Below are 14985 nucleotides of genomic sequence, written 5' to 3' on the forward strand. Positions count from 1 at the left end.
ACACTAGTAAACCTTTTGATACATCAGGAATAGTATATGTAATTTTTGCTATTCAAGTAGTTAACAAGAATTCCCAGCTCCTACACAATCTCACACTTGGCTACAACATCTATGATAACTATTTGAGCACACTTGGTACTTCAGATGTCTTGATGGACATGCTTTCTACTGGAGAAGACAATGTTCCCAATTACTGCTGTGGAAGGAAGGACAATCTTTTGGCTCTTCTTGATGGAACTCACAGAGACATCTCCATCCAGATGTCAACATTAGGAGGCACCTACAAAGTTTCACAGGTTTGTTTTTGGGTTTCTCGAGAGGTGGAGTGATTTGGATGGTGATGGTGAAGCGATAGATTCAATGATTTCTTCTCTATGGAATTTAAGACCTGGTTTTTTAATGATGGCCATTGTATGTGTTATGTTTAGTGATTGGGATCCAAGTGGGAAGGGGAAAAGGATCAAAACAGACATTATCCTCTCATGACAACATCGTCATTGCTTTGGGGACTTCTGTTGCACACTTAGGAAGGTGAAGAGAGGCTCTGTGTATACAATTGTGATGAAAATGAAACAGACCTTCCCAATAGGAGGAGAAAATGGAGAATTACGAAAAAGGAAACTATAATATTGATTTATATCCACATAGAACAACTTGGAAGTTGTGGGAGCATCATCACTTGAGACTTCCAAGAAGAGATTGGATTGCCATTTGTCAGAAATTATATAGGATCTCCTATTTGGGCAGGGGGTTGGACTAGATGACCTACAAGGTCCTTTCCAAGTCTGATTATCTGTTATATTCAGTGATTGCATTTGTCACTAATTCAAGACAGTGTGGAAATTGTTTCATCTGCACATTCTTAGAATATAAAAACTTTGTCAAAAAAGTCATATATTCTCTTCCTTAAGGAATTCATCTTCCTTAACGTTAGGAGAACAAATTGCTTGACATGTATTGCCAAATTTCTTGACATGTATTGCCAATGTATTGCCAAAGTTACATCATTCCTGTCTTATGAAGAGCATCTGGGAATCATCCTGGTCTCCTTTGTTCTGCTTTTATTCCTATTCACAGGATTCATTTTAATAATATTCATTAAATATTCAGACACTCCCATTGTCAAAGCCAAAGTAATGAAGGCTCTCTTCTCATGTTCTACATTACACTCAGCTATATGGGCCTGTTAGCTATCATCTGCTTTACAGTGGCTTTCTTGGCCAGGAATCTCCCTGGGGCCTTCAATGAAGCCAAGTTGCTCACCTTCAGCATGCTGATCTTCTGCAGTGTCTGGGTGACTTTTGTGCCCACATACTTGAGCACCAAAGGGAAATATATGGTGGCTGTGCAGGTCTTCTCCATCTTGGCCTCCAGTGCTGGACTACTGGCCTGTATCTTCATCCCCAAGTGCTACATTATTATTTTAAGGCCAGACCTGAATACAAAGGAGCAACTTACTGCCAGAATAAATGTAAAAATATGAGACATAACACCATTATTATATTGGAAGAATTGTATTTGTAAGAAGATGTTACGTCCATTTAGATTGTATGCAGGAATCAAAGAAAATCAGATGTATATGTTTCTAAGTGGGAAATGGCTGAATGACTGGAATTCTTGTAACTCTCTTCCCTTTCTTCTCAATAAATCTTTCTAAAGACAGCTCAGTTCAGCATCTGCCAATGACCCTAACAGATTTTAAGAATTCAATTGAGTAATTATTTCCAGTGAAGGTGGCTAACAATCTATCTGTATATGATAGAGTGTGTATGAAGTATGTTAATGGTTGAGCTAGGCTCCAATCACATTATATGTTACTCTCTATGGCATAATTGGAAACATTTTCTTGTTCACATGCTAACACAGTGTACTGTACTGTTATTGCGAAGGTTTATAAATTGTTATTGAAATTGAATTTGGAGAATGAATATTTGAAGCATTGCATGATTCAATGGGCAAAGAAGTTGAGGTATAATGTAAATCTTGAACAACAGGAAACATACAGTATGGATGAAGGGTTTACAATTTACATTAAATTATATTCTAAAAGGAAATTTTTATAAAATGCTGTACCACTGATATTTAACACCTGACAAAATGTCAAAGGTATTTCAAATGTATATTAGAAATGCAAAGAAGAAGCTTCTGTTCTTTGATGGACTTGTGATAAAGCAAAGAAATGTTGGGATAAGATTCATATTTTAACATAAAACATTATTTTATTTTAATATTAATGTACAAAGAACCTAGAAAACTCGGAACTTTATTGTCATTCTTGATGAAAGAAGCAAGAATGCTTTATCCAAAGAATGCTTTATCCAATGGAAAGCTGGATCAATGAGAGGGTGAAAAAACAGATGGAACTAGCAGAGATAGCTAAATTAGCTCCTTTAATTAAAAAAAAATACATTCAACTTTGTTTCTATTTCAGTTAGAATCAATCAATCAAAATAGAGCTGGAAGGGACCATAGAGGTCTTCTAGCCTAAACCCCTGTTGAAGCAAAAGACCTTGTACCATTTCAGATAGGTGGCTGTCCAGTCTCTTCTTAAAAACCTCCAGTGATGAAGCACCCATAACTTCTGAAGGCAAGCTGTTCTACTGGTTAATTGTCCTCACTGTTAGGAAGTTTCTCCTTCATTCCAGATTGCTTCTCTCCTTGATTAGTTTCCATCCATTGTTCCTTGTCTTGCCTCCTGGTGCCTTGGAAAATAAGTTGATGCTTTCCTCTTTGTGGCACACTCTAAATACTGGAATATTGCTATCATGCCCCCAATCCCCAGTCCTTCTTTTCTCTAGACCAGCCAAATCCAAATCCTGCAACCATTCTTCATAAGTTTTAGTCTCCAGGTCTTTAATCACCGTAGTTAGAATAGAATAATAGAGTTGGAAAGGACCTTGGAGGTCTTCTAATCCAACCCCCTGCCTAGGCAGGAAACCCTACACACTTTAGACAAATGGTTATCCAACATCTTTTTAAAAACTTCCAGTGTTGGAGCATTCACAACTTCTGGAGGCAAGTTGTTCCACTGATTAATTGTTCTTACTGTCAGGAAATTAATCCTTAGTTCTAGTTTGCTTCTCTCCTTGTTCAGTTTCCACCCATTGCTTCTTGTCCTGTCCTCAAGTGCTTTGAAGAATAGCTTGGCTCCCTCTTCTCTGTGGCAGCCCTGAGATATTGGAAGACTGCTATCATGTCTCCCCTAGTTCTTCTTTTCATCAGACTAGACATACCCAATTCCTGCAACCGTTCTTCATATGTTTTAGCCTCCAGTCCCTTAATCATCTTTCTTGCTCTTCTCTGCACTCTTTCTAGAGTCTCAACATCTTTTTTACATAGTGGTGACCAAAACTGAATGTGTCAGGATTCCAGCAGTTGCCCTAATTTAATCATGAGCCTCAAGCCCAGCTTCAAAAACTTCAAAGGATTTATTAGAAGCAAACATGTCAGCATGACCTATATGAAGCCAATTCTGAGAAACGTAATTCACTATCACCTATGACCCTGCTTTTCCCCCACCCCTCTGGGTGTATCATAATTCATATTCTCCAACAAAACACATTTATAGCTGAGAGTCACATTCTCCAATTAGAGATTTTCAAGGCAGAAATTCCAGTAGCTTAGTTACAATCTTTGCAAGATAAGAATGGAATGCACTTTTGGTTTTAAACTGCCGCACTGCTCCTTCAGATTTCTCCTCCCCCCCACCCTTTGTTCATGGCAACTCTAAAATAGGCATATAAATGTTTTATGAGTTGACATTCAGCTCTCCTCACTTCTTGAAGGTGACCTGTACAAAACAAAAAAACCAAATTGAGTGCAGGTATGGAACTTAGGGTTGCGAACCCCACCCAGCCTTGGTTGGATTTTCTGCATGGAACCTTGCTATAAGGCGATCGACTTGGATGTTCCTACACTTTACCCATGATGCCTCTGATAAGGGGTAGCCCTTCCACTTGATTAAATATTGGACTTCTTTCCTGTGCCACTTTGAATCGAGGATTTGCTGCACCTCATAATGGGTTTGGCCTCCTATGACCACAAGGTCTGGGGGCTCACAAGGTAGGGGTCTCAGCGTTGATCCAACCACGGGTTTTAAGAAGCTACTAGGGAATACCAGGTGTATCTTCCCTAGCAATCAGGGCAAATTCAATTGCACCATGACTGGGTTGTTGATCTTTACTATGGGGAATGGTCCCATGAACTTTGGCCCCAGTTTCTTGCTAGGGAGTCTTAACCTCAGATATTTGGTGGAGAGACAGACCTTCTCCCCCAACTGGAATGACCATTGCAGGGCTCGGTGTTTGTCTGCCTGTCTCTTATAGGTCTGTGGTGCTTTTGCCAGCACTTTTTTAACATTCTTCTAAGTTGTTTTCAGCGCTGACATCCACTCAGTCAGGGTGACTGAGGAGGGGGGGATCCCTTGGATACTCAGGCATTGGGACGAAGTGCATACCACTCACTATTTTGAAGGGAGTTAGTCCCGTGCTTCTGTGAACAGCATTATTGTACACAACCTGAAAGGCAGGAGGTCCACCCAATTGGACTGCTGATAATTCACGTAGCACCTCAGGTACTGCTCTACAATGGCATTCAGTCTCAATGCTTCCCCATTGGTGCTCGAATGAAAGGCCGAACTAAGGCCCTGGAATGACCCAATAGACTTCAGGAACTCCCTCCAGAATTTAGCCATGAACTGGACCCCTCTGTCTGAGATAATTCTTTGCGGTACTCCACACAGGCAGTAGATGTGCTTCAGGAACACTGTGGTCAATTGTTGGGCTAAAGGTAGTTCTCTGCAAGGTATGAAGTGCACCTGTTTGGAGAATAAGTCTATTACAGTCCAGATCATCATGTTCCCTCCACTTTCGGCAACTCCACTATGAAATCCATTGCAATTTCTTCCTGTGCCTCGTCGGCTCTGCTACCATGTGCAGTAGTTGAGGGGGGTTTCTTGCTCATTTTTTCATTGTGGCGCAGATGGTGCAACTCTTCACATAACTGTCCATGTCTTTCTTTATGCCAGGCCACCTGAATTGCCTCAGTGCTAAGTGTAAAGTTTTTTAGAGCCCAAAGTGGCCTGCCAGTTTGGCGTCGTAGCTCCTCTGGAGGACTAAGGTGTGTAGGGATTCTGGGACGTAGAGTTTCATCACCTTCCATGCTAGTCCATACCTTTTTGTCAAAATGTGTTGATAGTCCCAGAACCAGGGGTCTGCTAGCAATTCTCCCTTGAGTTTTGTGGTTCAATCAGTTGCGGGTTAGTCTCACCGGGTCGCAGCGTTGTTGTCTGGTGGTCACTTGGGCAGCTATTTGGGTAGAAGGGACAATGGCATCTACAACCTCCTCCTGTTCACATTTGTACTGGGGCATGTGGGAGAGGGCGTCAGCCAGAAATTTCCTTCATGGTCTTTTGGGAAAGGGATTTGTAGACGTTTTCAGAGATGGGAAAACCAAAGGAGCCCAATCTCATGAACCACGTTCACACAACAAGACTAATAACCATCTAGTTTCTGGGTGGGCATGGCAAGAAATCAAGACACACACCTTCATCATATTGTGTGCACTGCCACCATTTCACCTGCAGACAACACAACCCACTCCTTATTTCACAACTACTAAAATATAAAAGATCTCAAAATTCCACTTCATGCACAATCAGGTCCAATTCTGAATTAGTATATGGGGATCTAATAGAAGAGAAATCACAAACAGGCATTACTCTTAAAATTAGTCAGGGTTCAAAGGTACTGATTGTTTCCTTGACACTAGAACACAGCAATGGGGTTAAATATTATCAATCTAGAATGTCACCAAACTCCAAAACTCTGGGTGACTTTCCCAGCAGTCTCTGTAGACAAGATATTGAAGGACAATAGAAGTCAGTTTTCTAGATATTCAATCATCTTCCAGCAACACTTTCTGGACATGCGCTGGAAGGAAGGACCAGAACTATACAAAACAGTGCTCCTAGCTTTGATTTTTCACTAACATGCATTTCTACAGCTACCTGTTTGCACATGGAGCCCCAGAAGAAGTTCAGGATCCCCAGAGAAGTTGCTTCTCACTGTAATTATCACCAGCTCAGCCTCTGAGAACTCTTCTGCTATTTCTCCAGTGGTTGCCTTTGATGCAAAAATCAAATTGAAAGCAACATGGAAGGGATCTTGCATCAGAAAAGGATAAATTATACTGGCTATGCTGGGTATTTTGTCACAGATTTAGGGCAGGTTGAGCTTATGTTGTTGAATGTACCATTCTCTCCTATCCATGTGAAGCTCAGTTTGTCTCTGTCTGAACCAGGAAAGTCACTGGCATTTCTATCTTGTGAGAGTGCTTAGGTTTTCCTCAAACTCTTCTTGTTAAGAAACAGAGAAGTGAGTGATTCAGTCAACCGAAAAATGGACCTCCTGCTTCTGATGCTCTTGCTTGTGCTGACCCAGAGAAGCTCAGCAAGGCTCAGAACCAAATGCCCCCCAACTTTGAAGCAACAAGAGGACATAGGAAATCCATGGAACTTTTACAGGCCAGGAGACCATCTCATTAGCGTGTTTCTCACTGCAAGAAAATTTTCACTTCAACCATTGCAATTCAGTGGAGCTCCTTACACTTCTTTTCCACAGTAAGTCATTCAGTACAACAGAATTGCTTTGATTGCTTATTGTACCCTATGACTATTATTAAGTGTTGTACCTTATAATTCTTGACTCTTGATGAATGTATCTTTTCTTTTATGTACAGTGAGAACATTTGCACTAAAGACAAATGCCTTGTGTGTCCAATCACACTTGGCCAATGAAGAATTCTATTCTATTCTATTCTATTCTATTCTATTCTATTCTATTCTATTCTATTCTATTCTATTCTATTCTATTCTATTCTATTCTATTCTATTCTATTCTATTCCAGAATTGTGTTCTCTCCATTTGCATTTCTATCCTTCTTCCTTTCTTATTTCACATATCACTAGGTTGCAGGACACATCCAAGTTTTTGGATCATTTTGATTTGTAGAACTCTCCTCTTTTCTTTTATCTTGTGGGAGAGAATCAAATATAAGAATGGGGAAGAAGAAACTCTAAACAAACCCAAGAAAGGAAGACACAGAATTCCAGAGGATCTTCTCCTCTTCTCACAGTCATGAGTTCATCCCTTGAATGCTGATTCTTCTTTCATGTAGTTATTGGAAGAACGAGACATCTGATAGACTATCTGAAAGTGTTGTACTTGCCTTTGCCAACCCAAATTAAATGCTTGCTCCTTATAGGAACGAGGATGACTTGTTTCTAGAATTGTTTGCTGGCTCATTTATTAAACCATGTTCTTGCTTTTATGGTGGTTCTACTTTAATGATTCATTGAATCCTGGTTATTTGACAAATGAAAATTGGCAAGAATAGCAATCGCTTTGTGATTCTTAATGCTGGTAGAAGACTATTTCCATCCCATCTTCTCACACTCATAAAAATTAAATGGTGATGGGTAACTTATCATTTGCCTCTAATTTTGTATCACACAGAAGATTTAAGACTGAACAGGTTTTTGGAGACAAAAAGAAATATATGAGGGGAAAAAGTTGTTGATGATGATGATGGTGAACTTTTTTTTTACAGTATGATATCTTTTGGCCCTGGATGTACCCAACGCTTCATTTTTGCTATTGAAGTGATCAACAAGAATAACCAACTCCTGCACAATCTCACTCTGGGCTACAACATCCATGACAACTATGATAGCACACTTGGCACCTCAGATGCCTTGCTGGACATGCTCTCTACTGGAGAAGCCAATGTTCCCAACTACAGCTGTGGAAGGCAGGACAACCTTTTAGCTCTTCTCGATGCAGCTGACAGTGACCTCTCCATTCAGATATCAACATTAGTAGGAACCTACAAAGTCCCACAGGTTTGTGTTTTTGTTTCTCTGCCTGGAAAAGTGAATGGAGTGGTGATGGGTGAAACAATAGATCCAAACATATCTTCTCAATGGAACTCAAGAGCTACTTTTCATCATGGCCATTGTAGGTTTCATGGCTGCAAATTGGGATCCACAATGGAGAGATGGCAAGGATCGAAACAAACATATTGTCTCATGAAAACAACCTCAGTGCTTTGAGCATTACTGTTACACACTTGTGAGATGAGGAGAGACTCTCCAATCAAGGGGTCTTTTGTACAATAGGAAGGTGTAGCACTAATGGGAAGCTCACATTTTCTACATGATCTTAGCCAATATAATGATCTTTTCAATGGTGAATAAATATCAGATTTGTGAAAAGAGTCCCAATGGATTATCCTACCTACTGTGGCCCTAACCCTTAATTAAACATTAATAATTAAATTATTAAATTAAAGAATGCAGTATTGCAGGCTACTTCTGCTGACTCCAGCTGCCTGCAGTTTGGCAATTTGAATATCACCAGGCTCAAGGTTGACTCAGCCTTCCATCCTTCTGAGGTTGGTAAAATTAGGACCCAGAATGTTGGGGGAAAGATGCAGACTCTGTAAACTGATTAGAGAGGGCTGTAAAGCACTGTGAAGCAGTATATAAGTGCTATTGCTAAAAATAGTTTTAAATAAATACAAAATTACAAGCATATTAGTCAACTATTTTACATTGATAATGCTCAAAGCACTGAGGTTGTTTTCATGAGATGATATGTTTGTTTTGATCCTTGCCATCTCTCCATTGTGGATCCCAATTTGCAGCCATGAATTGATCAAATTCATCATAAAAGGCTTGGAGAGCAATAAAGCCCCTGGAGATTACTTTTTACTGGCTGAACTATTCAAAAATATCCTGACTGGTGGGGTCTTTTAGCAGGCTTACTTACACATATAAATAATACTTACCATATCCAGTTGGATGGAAAGTGGCAGCATTGTTTCCTTTATAATAATAAGAAGGATATCAAAAGCATCCTAGCAGTTACTGGTCCTTCGGTTTAATAGATATTATGGCAAAAATAAATGCTAAGATCCTCTTAAGTACAGTTGAGAGTGATTGGATGACAACCACACCCCTTACAAAAGAAAAGCCAGCTTTTGACAGAGATGATTCAATACTAACTTTTATTTGAATCATCTAATTATAAAATAGGTCAGGGGAAACAATGGTTTGCTCTCTGTATAGATCTTGGTGCAACATTTAACACAGTAAAGAGAGAAATACAGTATTATGGAGGAAATTGATTGCCCTGAAAATAAACCCTGATCAAAGCCTTTTCTACAAGCATGTGTTTCAGAGTGTATTTTGGGCTCAGTGGGAAGAAGGATCAATATTTATTGAGGGAAAAGTGAAGGGTGCATATTTGAACCATTTTTATTCAGTCTAGAATTAGAATTAGAATTCTTTTATTGTCCGAGTGTGATTGGACACACAAGGAATTTGTCTTGGTGCAAATGCTCTCTGTACATAAAAGAAAAGATACATTCATCAAGAGTCAAGAATCCTAAGGTACAGCATTTAATAATAGTCATAGGGTACAATAAGCAATCAAATCAGAGATTGACTTAACTGCACAAATGAATGCACCTGAAATATTGAAAATGAATTGGATGAACAGCTAACAATGGCCCTTCCAAATTAAGTATTTAAACAAAGAAAACCTAAACATCTTTAAAGGGTATTTTCTTGGCAGGTTTTGAGCACCTGGATACGATGGTTAAACACCAAAGAGTAAACTTAGTGCCTCATAAGGAACAATCCTAGCAATTACTAGCCCATTGTTTAATAGGTATGTGGCAAAAATAAATGATTGTATTTCTGAAGCTCTGATATAGAAGATAACACATCTATTGTTGACTGTCTACTTTATTTGAGCGAAATCAGTACCTTCGACTACACATTAGACAAGCAACTTATTGTGTAATCCTTATATTAAAACAAATATATTTTCTGTAAGTTCAGAATTAAGAATAGAATTTTAAATATAATTCAGAATTATGTTCAGAACATAGTCCAGAATAATTCTGAATTATTCACAACATAAATGTTTGGTTGAAATCTGCATATGTGTGATTGGGTAAATTGTAGGCATACTACTGAAACATGATATGAATTCTTTATTCTTATTCTTTTTTAAATTAATTTGTTTCTTCAATTCCATTTTACCTATTTTTTCTATTTTATTTATTCTTATGAATATCCTATATTTTATATTTTGTATCTTGATATAGCCTGGCTAATAAACAATAATTTTTAATATGTTGATAAGAACCATGTTGGATTTATTAAAAATTAAAATTTTGTACTTGATCTCTTCCAAATATAACACAGCATTCATTGCTTTCTCAGATCACTTATGCAACTTCTTCAGAGACTCTGAGTGATAGAAGTCAATTCCCCTATTTCTACCGGATGGCCCCCAAAGAAGGGGTCCACTACCCAGCAATCATCCAAGTGCTCCTCCATTTCAGATGGACCTTGATCGGTCTTTTTGCTTCAGACACAGAGGAAGGAGAGAGTTCCATGAGGGCTTTGACTCCTATAATGGTCAGAAATGGAATTTGTGTTGTTATATCACAACTCTTCACACCCACTACATCTATACAACCCCTAAGGGGTCCAGTTTCTAAGTGGAGACAAGTTAATGCCTTTGTTTACTTTATCAGAATTGGTACCATCTTAGATGCAATTCATCCTATCCATTTATCACTTGAGGGCTTGCCAGGACCAATTGAAGGAAAAGTCTGGGTGATCTCAACCTTTTGGGAATGGAAACTAGAGATGAACAAACTTTACAAACACATCCATAGTATCTGGACTTTTGTTTATCAAAGAAAAAAAAGGCTAAATGAAAATACCTTAGAACCCTTTTTCTTTGGGGTACCCCAATTTCAAGATCATTGTTTCCATTGTTCTTCTTCAAAGGATAGCCTTTCTGTCAAAGGCCGGAGAAGATACATACAGAAAACATCAGTGGAGACCGAAGAGTTAATAGACTGTATCTTGGTTCAAAATGACCACAATTTTTACAGTATTGTTAAGACTCTGGCCCATGCCTTGAATGCTGCATATTCCCCCAGATCCAGGAGAAGAAGGAAGGAGGGCAAAGAGAGTTTGGTAGTTCCAAGGTTATGGCCATGGCAGGTATGAGTTCTCAACAAGGATCCATCTAACTTAATTCCTTCTAGGAAGAAATCCAAAGGTTAACGAGGGAACCATCTAAACCTTCTTGTGCTAAAAAAGATTAATAGGTTTGCCAATCTAATCACTCAGGGGATAGTGTTCCAAAGAACAGGCAACATGACAATTATATTTTGTATATAAATAGTGCTGTATATATATTATATATATATAATTTATATATATATGGATCTTTGGTTATTCGGGTTTTCTCCTGCGTAAAATTGGAAGTATCTAGGCGACGTTTCGATGAAGTCTCATTCATCATCTTCAGGCTTGTCTTGAGGTCTTGAGACACGACCACGTACCAGAAGCCGTACCGCAGCTGCATCACTACCCGCTTCAAACCCCTCCGACCCATACATGAAGCGAACTGAGTGCAGGCTTCCAAATGATTGACAGTCTGGTGGAATCATCTCTTATATTCATGCTTTCAGGTCTTTTTTCAATCTATATGGATTCTCTGATAATTCTGTGGCTGGGGTTTTCTATAGTGGCTAGGGTTTTGGTGCCATTGAAGTTGATGCTATGACCTGTGGCTTTCATGTGTTGGACTAGTGAGGAAGTGTGTTCCAGCTTTTTGACTGCATTTTTGTGTTCATCCAGGCGGGTACTTATTCTTCTATTGGTCTGTCCAATGTATGTGGCAGGGCATGATGCACAGGGGACTTCGTATATGCCTTGGTTTTCCAGGTCAATTTTATCTTTGGGGTTTCTAAGGATGGCTGCTATTTTTCTGTCTGTTTTGAAGGCAGTCTTGATGTGATGCCTGTGTAGTATCTTACTGATTTTGTCTGTAGTACCTCTTATGTAGGGCAGGACAGCTTTTCCATAGGTCTGTTCATCTTCTAGGTCTCCATTATATCTCAGTGTGTTTTTGTGGATCAAGCCGGTGATTTTGCTTTTGTGAAAGCCGTTAGCTGTCAGTACTTTAGTCAGGGTGCATAGTTCAGTCTTTATGTGTGTCTTGTCTGCCAGGCGTTTGAATCTAGCAATTAGTGTTTTAGCCACGGAGTTTATCTGTGCTGGGTGGTGGTGGGATTGGGCGTTGAGGTAGCGGTTTGTGTGTGTTTTCTTCTGGTATACGGTGTGTCCTAGTGTGCCATCTGTTTTTTTGTAGATTAGTACATCTAGGAATGGTAGTTGTTTGTTTGTTTCTGTTTCCATGGTGAACTTGATTTTGGGGTGTGTGCTGTTTAGGTGTGTTAGGAAATTGTTTAGGTTTTCTTTTCCATGGGGCCAAATCACAAATGTATCATCGATGTATCTTAACCATAGTTTGGGTTTGTGGGTGGCATTAGCCAGGGCTCTGGATTCGAATTCTTCCATGAACAGGTTTGCAATGATGGGTGGCAGTGGTGATCCCATAGGGTCTCCTTTAATTTGCTTGTATCTTTGTCCTTTGTATATGAAATATGTGTTGGTTAAGCAGTGTTCTGTTAGTTCCATGAGGTATTTAGCTGGCTGGTATTTATTTTTGATGATTTCAAGAGTTTCTTTTATTGGGACTTGAGTGAATAGTGAAACCACGTCGAAACTTACAAGCAGATCTTCTTGCTCCACGTGTAGATCTTTGATCATTTCCAAGAAGTGGTATGAGTTTTGTACATGTGAAGCTGCTGTTTCAGCATGGGGATGTATCTGTTTTGCTAAGTGTTTAGCTAGGTTTTGTAGTGGTGCTCCTCTGGAGCTGACTATGGGTCTGAGAAGTATGCCTTCTTTGTGTATTTTTGGGAGGCCGTATAGTTTGGGGCATCTGGAAGATTTTTCTCTTGGGATGATCGTCTGTTGGATCTCTTTGCTCATGTGGCTGATTATAATTTTCTTCTTGGTTAATTTTTCCAGATATGTGGTTGGGTCCGTGTTTATGGGTTTGTATGGGTTTATGGGTTTGTGGCGTCTTGGAGTAGGTCTGTCAATTTTGTTTCGTAGTCTTTTCTATCCATTACTACTGTGGCATTCCCTTTGTCTGCTGGAAGTATGATTATGCTGCTATCTTTTTTCAGGGCTTGCAGTGCCTTTAGTTCTTCTTTCTGCAAGTTGCTTTTGGGTGGTTTGCTTGTACATAGGATGTTAGTAACTTGGTGTCTTATTCTATCAGCTTCATCTGTATTTAATTTAGTTAGGCTGGATTCTACTGCACATATGATGGATTCTGTGTGGATTTTTTTGGGTGCTATAGCATAATTGAATCCTTTGGTTAGGACATCTGTTTCTGTTTTGGTGAGTTCTCTGTTGGAAACGTTATATACTAATTGTTTCAGGTGTTGTTGTGAGTTGTTGGGGGCTTTCTTGTCATGTTCTAATTTCTTTAGTTTCTTCAAGAGTTTGTCATTTTTGTAAGTGGTTTCAGTTTCAGCTCTCCAAGTTGTAAGTGGTTTTATCTTGTCCCAAAGTAGAGGGTGGATTTTGCTGCTCAATTCCAGATGTAGTGCTAGCAAATCTTTGTTTAACTGATCCAATTGGAATCTCTTTCTGTGGAGCTCGTTCCTGAGTAGAGCCATTTCAGTTCTTTTCAGGATATGTTTAGTAGCTGCTGTGCTGTGGTGAAATGTTAATTTGAAGCAGGTTGGTGTTGCATTGTTGTCTCTGCAGCTGCGTAGGAATTTGAGGTCACATAGTGTTCCTGCTCTTTTAACTTCCAGCTTCTCATAGGTTTTGGTCTGGCTGTTTATATTTATGGAGTTTGCTGTGTTCTGCTTGATTGGTGTTTCTAATATCTTCTCTCTGTTTTGTGGCTTTTTTTGTGTCTTGATTGGCTGGCAACATTGTGTTCCTGTATTGGAGGCTTTTAGTGCAGCTTGGCTCCGAGTAAATGGACATCTATCATTTGTTAGGAAGCTAGGTTTCATCTGGGTGCCTGGTTGGGGTGTGTTTGAGCTGGAGGTATCAGGGGGGATCTGTTTGTGCCTAGGCGTTTTCCTGGCTAGTGGTGTGGAGATTTTTTTGTTTGTGAGTGCAGGCTTCCAAATAATTGACAGTCTACTGGAATCATTTCTTCTATTCATGCTTTCAGATTTTTGTTCAATCTCTATGTCTTCTCTGATAATTCTGTGGCTGGGGTTCTCTATAGTGGCTAGGGTTTTGGTGCCATTGAAGTTGATGCTATGACCTGTGGCTTTCATGTGTTGGACTAGTGAGGAAGTGTGTTCCAGCTTTTTGACTGCATTTTTGTTATATATATATATATAATCTGTGTGTGAGAGAGAGAGAGAAAGAGAGAGCGTTTTCTTAAGTTTTCATGGGTACTTACATGTATGATATTCAGCTTTGTTCGGGTATTTTCCTACGTCATTATAGTTGTGCTTTTAAAGTTGTAGCAACGTTTCGGCAGAATCTCATCTGCCCTCATCAGGCTTCTGTATTGTGTTTGTCTGTGAGTCAGACTTTCACAGCCGTTTCAGTTTTAAATTTGGGGCTAGCCTACTGCTGTGCCAGAATGGTTTTTTTCTTCATCCTGATTGGTTGGGAGTCTTAAATACCAACCAGCTAAACACCTCATGGAACTAGCAGAACACTGCTTAACCAAAATATATTTCATATACAAAGGACAAAGATACAAGCAAATTGAAGGAGCCCCTATGGGATCACCACTGTCACCCATCATTGCAAACCTGTTCATGGAAGAATTCGAATCCAGAGCCCTGGCTAATGCCACCCACAAACCCAAACTATGGTTAAGATACATCGATGATACATTTGTGATTTGGCCCCATGGAAAAGAAAACCTAAACAATTTCCTAACACACCTGTTCGTCTGAAGCCTGATGATGGCAGATGAGATTCTGCCAAAACATTGCTACAACTTTAAAAGCACAACTATAATGACCTGGGAAAATACCCAAACAAAGCTGAATACCATA

Source organism: Notechis scutatus, chromosome 2, assembly GCF_049901735.1.
Source record: "Notechis scutatus isolate UNSWTSFEM ecotype Mainland chromosome 2, rNotScu1.2, whole genome shotgun sequence".
NCBI lineage: Eukaryota > Metazoa > Chordata > Lepidosauria > Squamata > Elapidae > Notechis > Notechis scutatus.